Source organism: Cheilinus undulatus, linkage group 18 (assembly GCF_018320785.1).
Source record: "Cheilinus undulatus linkage group 18, ASM1832078v1, whole genome shotgun sequence".
Lineage (NCBI taxonomy): Eukaryota > Metazoa > Chordata > Actinopteri > Labriformes > Labridae > Cheilinus > Cheilinus undulatus.
In genome coordinates, this window is record NC_054882.1 from 35107120 (window position 1) to 35114472 (window position 7353).

The window sequence follows — 7353 nt, forward strand, 5'->3', positions numbered from 1 at the left end:
ATCTCTGTTTCCTTTGTCTTCTTTGCCTCTTAGGCGGGAACAGTGACTATGAAGATGGAGCGACCCCTTCCCGCCACTTTAAATAACACAAATTGTGTTAAACTGTCTAACACATAAAGTGTATACAGGTTTTTGGTCTTTTTTTACACACCTTGTGTTAGAATCTACAGAAAATGTGTAATTCATGTAACAACACATTTTTTTGTGTTATTTTTTAACACATCCTTTCTAAGAGTGTGGCATTTTATGGCATATTTGGGGTACACTGGTCACATATTTGGCATATTTTGACATATTCATATACATTTTAGCATATTAAGGGCATAGTGTATTACATTGCGAGAACATTGGGGCATTTTCAGGCACACTTTTGCAAATGTGAACCCATTTTAGCATAACATTCTCCAGGAGGCCAGAAGAGCCCATGATAGGACTGATATTTGTGCACTTTTCCAGCACAATACACTGTAAAGTATAACATTCCTCCAGATGCTTTGAGCGGGAATCAATGAATAAATGATAAAAATGTTGTACGTGTAGTAGAAACGTAATATTGGAGACCCTCCGCAGGTATATCTATCAGAAAAGGGGGCAATGAGTTTGATTTATAACTTCTGTAACGTTACATGTTACCAACTAGGGTACCCTGTGCCTAAACATCAGTCATGATGCTGCGTCTGATGATAACTACGGCGACAAGGACCTCCTTAATATCAGTATCTTTCCTCGCTGGTGATTAAAGTATTATTCATACTTTAAAAAATTTAAAAACAGTAGTTTGCCTGTACATACCTACGGTGTAGTTGTAGTTTTCGCTCCGTCTTTACTCACATGCCGCCATTTCCGCCTGCTCTGCCGAATTGAATGGTCATGTGATGTTTTGATCACGTGATGCTTTGATCACGGGACATGTGAGGATTCTGGTTGGACAGTGGTATGAATGGTAGGAGCTGGGTCGGTAACATGTTAGGAATTCTTAGGACTTGCGTTCCATTGTTAGGATATGTTAGGAATTGGTTATGACTTAATAGGAATGATTAGGATTTGAGGTAGCAATCCAATCGCTGGCAGGTACGGCCACAACAACCACTGCAGGCCCTTTATCTGGACTTATTGTACAAATCAACTCATTGGTGTCAAATACAGGAAAATGGTGTGGTATCAGGGAAAGAAAAACACCAATTACTGCAAGAGCACCTGCCTTGCTGAAGGATGTTGCTAAGAGGCGGTAGACATGTGGCGACCCACTCGTGTCACCAATGCTGGTGTTCGAGGGCTTGAGACACACCAGCAGGCATGTTAGGGGAGATGCTAGGGATTAAACCCAGGGCCTCATACATGCAAAGCATGCGCTCTACCACTGAGCTACAACCCCTCTACATGTGAGTCCCATACAGAACAGATCAAGCAATAGAGCTAGCAATCTTTAGGCCTGAGCTGACCTTGTGCATGACTGCTAGGAAGGGCTGTTGCTGTTGCTAACCATAGAAGATTTGGAAAAGATAAACAAGGCCTAAGTAGAAACCCCAAAAGACTCGAGCCTTTTAAACAATTTGGCCTGGACAACACCTCCACCCTTGCCTGGAGCTCTCCCCCAGCTCAAGAACTTTGCACCTCATATCTGCAAGTGGCAAAGTAGGTGATGCTGACACACCTTGGAATGGAAAACAAATTTAGGGTGCGAGGAAATGGGACAGATTGGCAGAAAGAAAGCAGGTAAAGCAGACTGACGGGGCAAGGACAACACCACTCTTGCCTGGAGCTCTCCCCTGCCTCGGTTACTTTGCACTTAATGTCTGCAAGTGGCAAATTAGGTGATGCTGACACACCTTGGAATGGAAAATAAGTTTAGGTACTGAGGAAATGGGCCAGAATGGCAGAAAGAAAGCAAGTAAAGCAGAGTGACGGGGCAAGAGTCCAGAGGTACGCAATTTAGCCCATACGAAGCTTTCATCTGCCAGTTTTCTCAGGGGGAGCCAATGCAGTGGTGAGTTCTTTCTCTTCCAAAGTCATTGAGCAAGCAAGGAAAAACGAGTGCCAGGCGCCAGACAGTAAATGGCAATTCCACTTAAATGAAGCCACCGTTGCAATGACATGAAAGGATGAAAACTTTTGGAGCTTGTGAGATACAATGCCTACCACCATCTGCGATGGCTGGGAATCGAACCCCGGTCAACTGCTTGGAAGGCAGCTATGCTCACCACTATACCACCATCGCCTGGTGAGCACCCACATCACACTGGACAGAAAGCACTGAGGAGCGTACCTTAGTGGAAGATGGACAGATGAAGACACTTGGTAACTGCTGTTACTGCTCCCACGGCCAGTGCTTTGATTTCCACGATGAGCACCATGGCAACTAGCATCATACACAAACTATTGTGCAAGTAGCCACTGTAACACATCCATGCTGATGACACACTGGAATGGAGCACAATAATCAATTGCATGCTCTGGCTGAGAAGAACTGGCTTCAATTGGGGGGGGACCCAGGTCAACTGCTTCGAAAGGTAGCTATGATCAACACTCTACCACTGCGAAGACAAAAGGTTTGTTTTATTTTCTGCAGCATACTACCCATTTGGATTGGACTGCCAAAACTGCTTTTGATGAAGTCACCAATGACCTAGACTTTATGAGACAATGCTAGAAAAAGCACATTGTTAGACACAAATGGAACAGCAATCTTTGGCATGAGGAACCGAAGCGACACAAGTGAGCTTGTCTAGCAGACATTCATATTGTCTTCGACACATTTCAACACACGTTCATTCAAGTCTCTACTTTGTTCATCTGATGACGAAACTTAAATGTGTTATAACTCCAAAGTGTCTGTTGTTTGAGACCTTGTTTCTGGGAGTATTCAAAAGACTTTAACGTTGTTGGCAGGACTCGAACCTGCGCGGGGAGACCCCAATGGATTTCTAGTCCATCGCCTTAACCTCTCGGCCACAACAACCACTGCAGGCTCTTTTTCTGGACTTATTGTACAAAGCAACTCATTGGTGTCAAATACAGGAAAATGGTGTGGTATCAGGGAAAGAAAAACACCAATTACTGCAAGAGCACCTGCCTTGCTGAAGGATGTTGCTAAGAGGTGGTAGCACTCAAGTCAACAGGACATGTGGCTACCTTCTCATGTCACTAATGCTGATGTTGGAGGGCTAGCAACACAGTGGCAGGCACAATAGTTGGAGATGCCGGGGATTGAACCCGGGGCCTCATACATGCAAAGCATGCGCTCTACCACTGAGCTACATCCCCTGTGCATGTGAGGCCCATACAGAACAGATCAAGCAACAGAACTAGCAATCTTTAGGCCTGAGCTGACCTTGTGCATCACTACTAGGAAGGGCTGTTGCTGTTGCTAACCATAGAAGATTTGGAAAAGATACACAAGGCCTAAGTAGAAACCCCAAAGGATTCCAACCTTTTAAACCATTTGGCCAGGACAACACCACCCCTTGCCTGGAGCTCTCCCCTGCCTTGGGTCCTTTGCACCTCATGTCTGCAAGCGGCAAAGTAGGTGATGCTGACACACCTTGGAATGGAAAACAAATTTAGGGTGCGAGGAAATGGGACAGATTGGCAGAAAAAAAGCAGGTAAAGCAGACTGACGGGGCAAAGACAACACCAGCCCTTGCCTGGAGCTCTCCCCTGCCTCGGTTACTTTGCACCTAATTTCTGCAAGTGGCAAAGTAGGTGACGCTGACACACCTTGAAATGGAAAGTAAGTCTAGGTACTGAGGAAATGGGCCAGAATGACAGAAAGAAAGCAAGTAAAGCAGAGTGATGGGGCCAGAGTCCAGAGGTACGCAATTTAGCCCATACAAAGCTTTCATCTGCCAGTTCTCTCAGGGGGAGCCAATGCAGTGGTGAGTTCTTTCTCTTCCAAAGTCATTGAGCAAGCAAGGGAAAACGAGTGCCAGGCGTCAGACAATAAATGGCAATTCCACTCAGCAATTTCAGTATAACGAAGCCACCGTTGCACTGACATGAAAGGATGAAAAGTTTTGGAGCTTGCTAGATACAACGCATACCACCATCTGCGATGACCGGGAATCAAACACGGGTCAACTGCTTGGAAGGCAGCTATGCTCACCACTATACCACCATTGCCTAGTGAGCACCCACACCACACTGAAGACAAACCGCTGAGGAGTGTACCTTGGTGGAAGATGGACAGATGAAGACGCTTGGCAACTGCTGTTACTGCTCCCATGGCCAGTGCTTTAATTTCCATGATTAGCACCATGGCAACTAGCATCATACACAAGCTATTGTGCAAAGGAGCCACTGTAACACATCCATGCTAATGACACACTGGAAAGGAGCACACAAATCAATTGCTTGCTCTGGCTGAGAAGAACTGGCTTCAATAGCTGGGAATGGAACCCAGATCAACTGCTTCGAAGGTAACTATGATCAACACTCTACCACTGTGAAGACAAAAGGTTTGTTTCTTCTACAAACTACCCATTTGGATTGCACTGCCAAAACTGCTTTTGATGAAGTCACCAATGACCTAGACTTTTTGAGACAGTGCTAGAAAAAGCACATGGTTAGACACAAATGGAAAAACTAATTTTGGCATGAGGAACCGAAGCGACACAAGTGAGCTTGTTTAGCAGACATTCATATTGTCTTCGACACATTTCAATACACGTTCAGTCAAGTCTCTACTTTGTTCATCTGATGCAGAAACCTAAATGTGTTATAACTCCAAAGTGTCTGTTGTTTGAGACCTTGTTTCTGGGAGAATTCAAAAGACTTTAACGTTGTTGGCAGGACTCGAACCTGCGCGGGGAGACCCCAATGGATTTCTAGTCCATCGCCTTAACCTCTCGGCCACAACAACCACTGCAGGCTGTTTTTCAGGACTTATTGCTCAAAGCAACTCATTATTGTCAAATACAGGAAAATTGTGTGGAATCAGGGGAAGAACCACGCCAATTCCTGCAAGAGGAACTGCCTTTCTGTAGGATGCTGCTAAGAGGTAGTAGCCCTCAAGTCAACAGGACATGTGGCTACCCGGTCAAGTCACTAACTCTGGTGTTGGAGGGCTTGAAGCACAACAGCAGGGACATTAGTGGAGATGCCGGGAATTGAACCTAGGGCCTCATACATGCAAAGCATGTGCTCTACCACTGAGCTACATCCCCTCTACATGTGAGTCCCATACAGAACGGATCAAGGAATAGAGCCAGCAATCTTTAGGCCTGAGCTGACCTTGTGCATGACTGCTAGGAAGGGCTGTTGCTAACCATAGAAGATTTGGAAAAGATAAACAAGGCCTAAGTAGAAACCCCAAAGGATTCCAACCTTTTAAACCATTTGGCTAGGACAACACCACCACCCTTGCCTGGAGCTCTTCCCCACCTCAAGAACTTTGCACCTCATGTCTGCAAGTAGGTGATGCTGACACACCTTGAAATGGAAAGTAAGTTTAGGTACTGAGGAAATGGGCCAGAATGGCAGAAAGAAAGCAAGTAAAGCAGAGTGATGGGGCAAGAGTCCAGAGGTACGCAATTTAGCCCATACAAAGCTTTCATCTGCTAGTTCTCTCAGGGGGAGCCAATGCAGTGGTGAGTTCTTTCTCTTCCAAAGTCATTGAGCAAGCAAGGGAAAACGAGTGCCAGGCGTCAGACAGTAAATGGCAATTCCACTCAGCAATTTCAGTATAACGAAGCCACCGTTGCACTGACATGAAAGGATGAAAACCTTTGGAGCTTGCTAGATAAAACAACCACCACCACCTGCAATGGCTGGGAATCAAACCCAGGTCAACTGCTTGGAAGGCAGCTATGCTCACCACTATACCACCATCACCTGGCAAGCACCCACACCACACTGGACAGAAAGCGCTGAGGAGCGTACCTTGGTGGAAGATGGACAGCTGAAGACGCTTGGTAACTGCTGTTACTGCTCCTATGGCCAGTGCCTAAATTTCCATGATTAGCACCATGGCAACGAGCATCATACACAAATTATTGTGCAAGGTGCCACCGTAACACATCCATGCTAATGACACACTGGAAAGGAGCACATAAATCAGTTGCATGCTCTGGCTGAGAAGAACTGGCTTCAATAGCTGGGAATGGAACCCAGGTCAACTGCTTCGAAAGGTAACTATGATCAACACTCGGCCACTGCGAAGACAAAAGGTTTGTTTCATTTTCTGCAACAAACTACCTATTTGGATTGGACTGCCAAAACCACTTTTGATGAAGTCACCAATGACCTAGACTTTATGAGACAGTGCTAGAAAAAGCACATGGTTAGACACAAATGGAAAAACAAATTTTGGCATGAGGAACTGAAGTGACACAAGTGAGCTTGTTTAGCAGACATTCATATTGTCTTTGACACATTTCAATAGATCTTCAGTCAAGTGTCTACTTTGTGCATCTGATGCAGAAACCTAAATGTGTTATAACTCCAAAGTGTCTGTTGTTTGAGACCTTGTTTCTGGGAGAATTCAAAAGACTTTAACGTTGTTGGCAGGACTCGAACCTGCGCGGGGAGACCCCAATGGATTTCTAGTCCATCGCCTTAACCTCTCGGCCACAACAACCACTGCAGGCTGTTTTTCAGGACTTATTGCTCAAAGCAACTCATTGTTGTCAAATACAGGAAAATTGTGTGGAATCAGGGGAAGAACCATGCCAATTCCTGCAAGAGGAACTGCCTTTCTGTAGGATGCTGCTAAGAGGCAGTAGCCCTCAAGTCAACAGGACATGTGGTCAAGTCACTAACTCTGGTGTTGGAGGGCTTGAAGCACAACAGCAGGGACATTAGTGGAGATGCCGGGGATTGAACCTAGGGCCTCATACATGCAAAGCATGTGCTCTACCACTGAGCTACATCCCCTCTACATGTGAGTCCCATACAGAACAGATCAAGGAATAGAGCTAGCAATCTTTAGGCCTGAGCTGACCTTGTGCATGACTGCTAGGAAGGGCTGTTGCTAACCATAGAAGATCTGGAAAAGATACACAAGGCCTATGTGTGAGAGTCTTTGCCCATCTGAGTGAGGGATATAGTTCTGTCAAACAAGTTGAAGGCTAGCTGGAGTCATGAGAGCTATGTGGGCATGACTTTATTGCTGTGTGGGCGTAATTACCTGATTTCCTTGGTGAGCCAGTCGTCTGCTTCTAAGGAATAAACCTCAACCGTCAGGTGCACACAAACTTCCAAATCAATGTTGTTGGCAGAACTTGAACAGGGAAACCCCAAAGAATTTCTAGTCCATTACTTTAACCTGTTGGCCAAAGCAACCACTGCAGACACTTTTGAGTTTTTGTACTAACCAACACATTGTTGTCAAATATAGGAAAATATGTGTCAGGGAAA

The 7353-nt window shown here is 45.4% G+C and overlaps 9 non-coding genes across 9 annotated transcripts; all 9 read right to left on the reverse strand.

Moving 5' to 3' along the window:
- Positions 1 to 1303: 1303 nt before the first annotated feature.
- trnaa-ugc lies at positions 1304 to 1375 on the reverse strand. Its single transcript has one exon. It is a non-coding gene; the product is annotated as a tRNA-Ala (tRNA).
- A 771-nt stretch (positions 1376 to 2146) lies between these two features.
- Positions 2147 to 2218, reverse strand: trnag-ucc. Its single transcript has one exon. It is a non-coding gene; the product is annotated as a tRNA-Gly (tRNA).
- A 659-nt stretch (positions 2219 to 2877) lies between these two features.
- trnas-aga lies at positions 2878 to 2959 on the reverse strand. Its single transcript has one exon. It is a non-coding gene; the product is annotated as a tRNA-Ser (tRNA).
- Positions 2960 to 3192: 233 nt separating this feature from the next.
- Positions 3193 to 3264, reverse strand: trnaa-ugc. Its single transcript has one exon. It is a non-coding gene; the product is annotated as a tRNA-Ala (tRNA).
- Positions 3265 to 4776: 1512 nt separating this feature from the next.
- On the reverse strand, positions 4777 to 4858 carry trnas-aga. The gene has a single exon. It is a non-coding gene; the product is annotated as a tRNA-Ser (tRNA).
- A 232-nt stretch (positions 4859 to 5090) lies between these two features.
- On the reverse strand, positions 5091 to 5162 carry trnaa-ugc. Its single transcript has one exon. It is a non-coding gene; the product is annotated as a tRNA-Ala (tRNA).
- A 595-nt stretch (positions 5163 to 5757) lies between these two features.
- trnag-ucc lies at positions 5758 to 5829 on the reverse strand. Its single transcript has one exon. It is a non-coding gene; the product is annotated as a tRNA-Gly (tRNA).
- Positions 5830 to 6492: 663 nt separating this feature from the next.
- Positions 6493 to 6574, reverse strand: trnas-aga. The gene has a single exon. It is a non-coding gene; the product is annotated as a tRNA-Ser (tRNA).
- A 224-nt stretch (positions 6575 to 6798) lies between these two features.
- Positions 6799 to 6870, reverse strand: trnaa-ugc. Its single transcript has one exon. It is a non-coding gene; the product is annotated as a tRNA-Ala (tRNA).
- Positions 6871 to 7353: the final 483 nt, after the last annotated feature.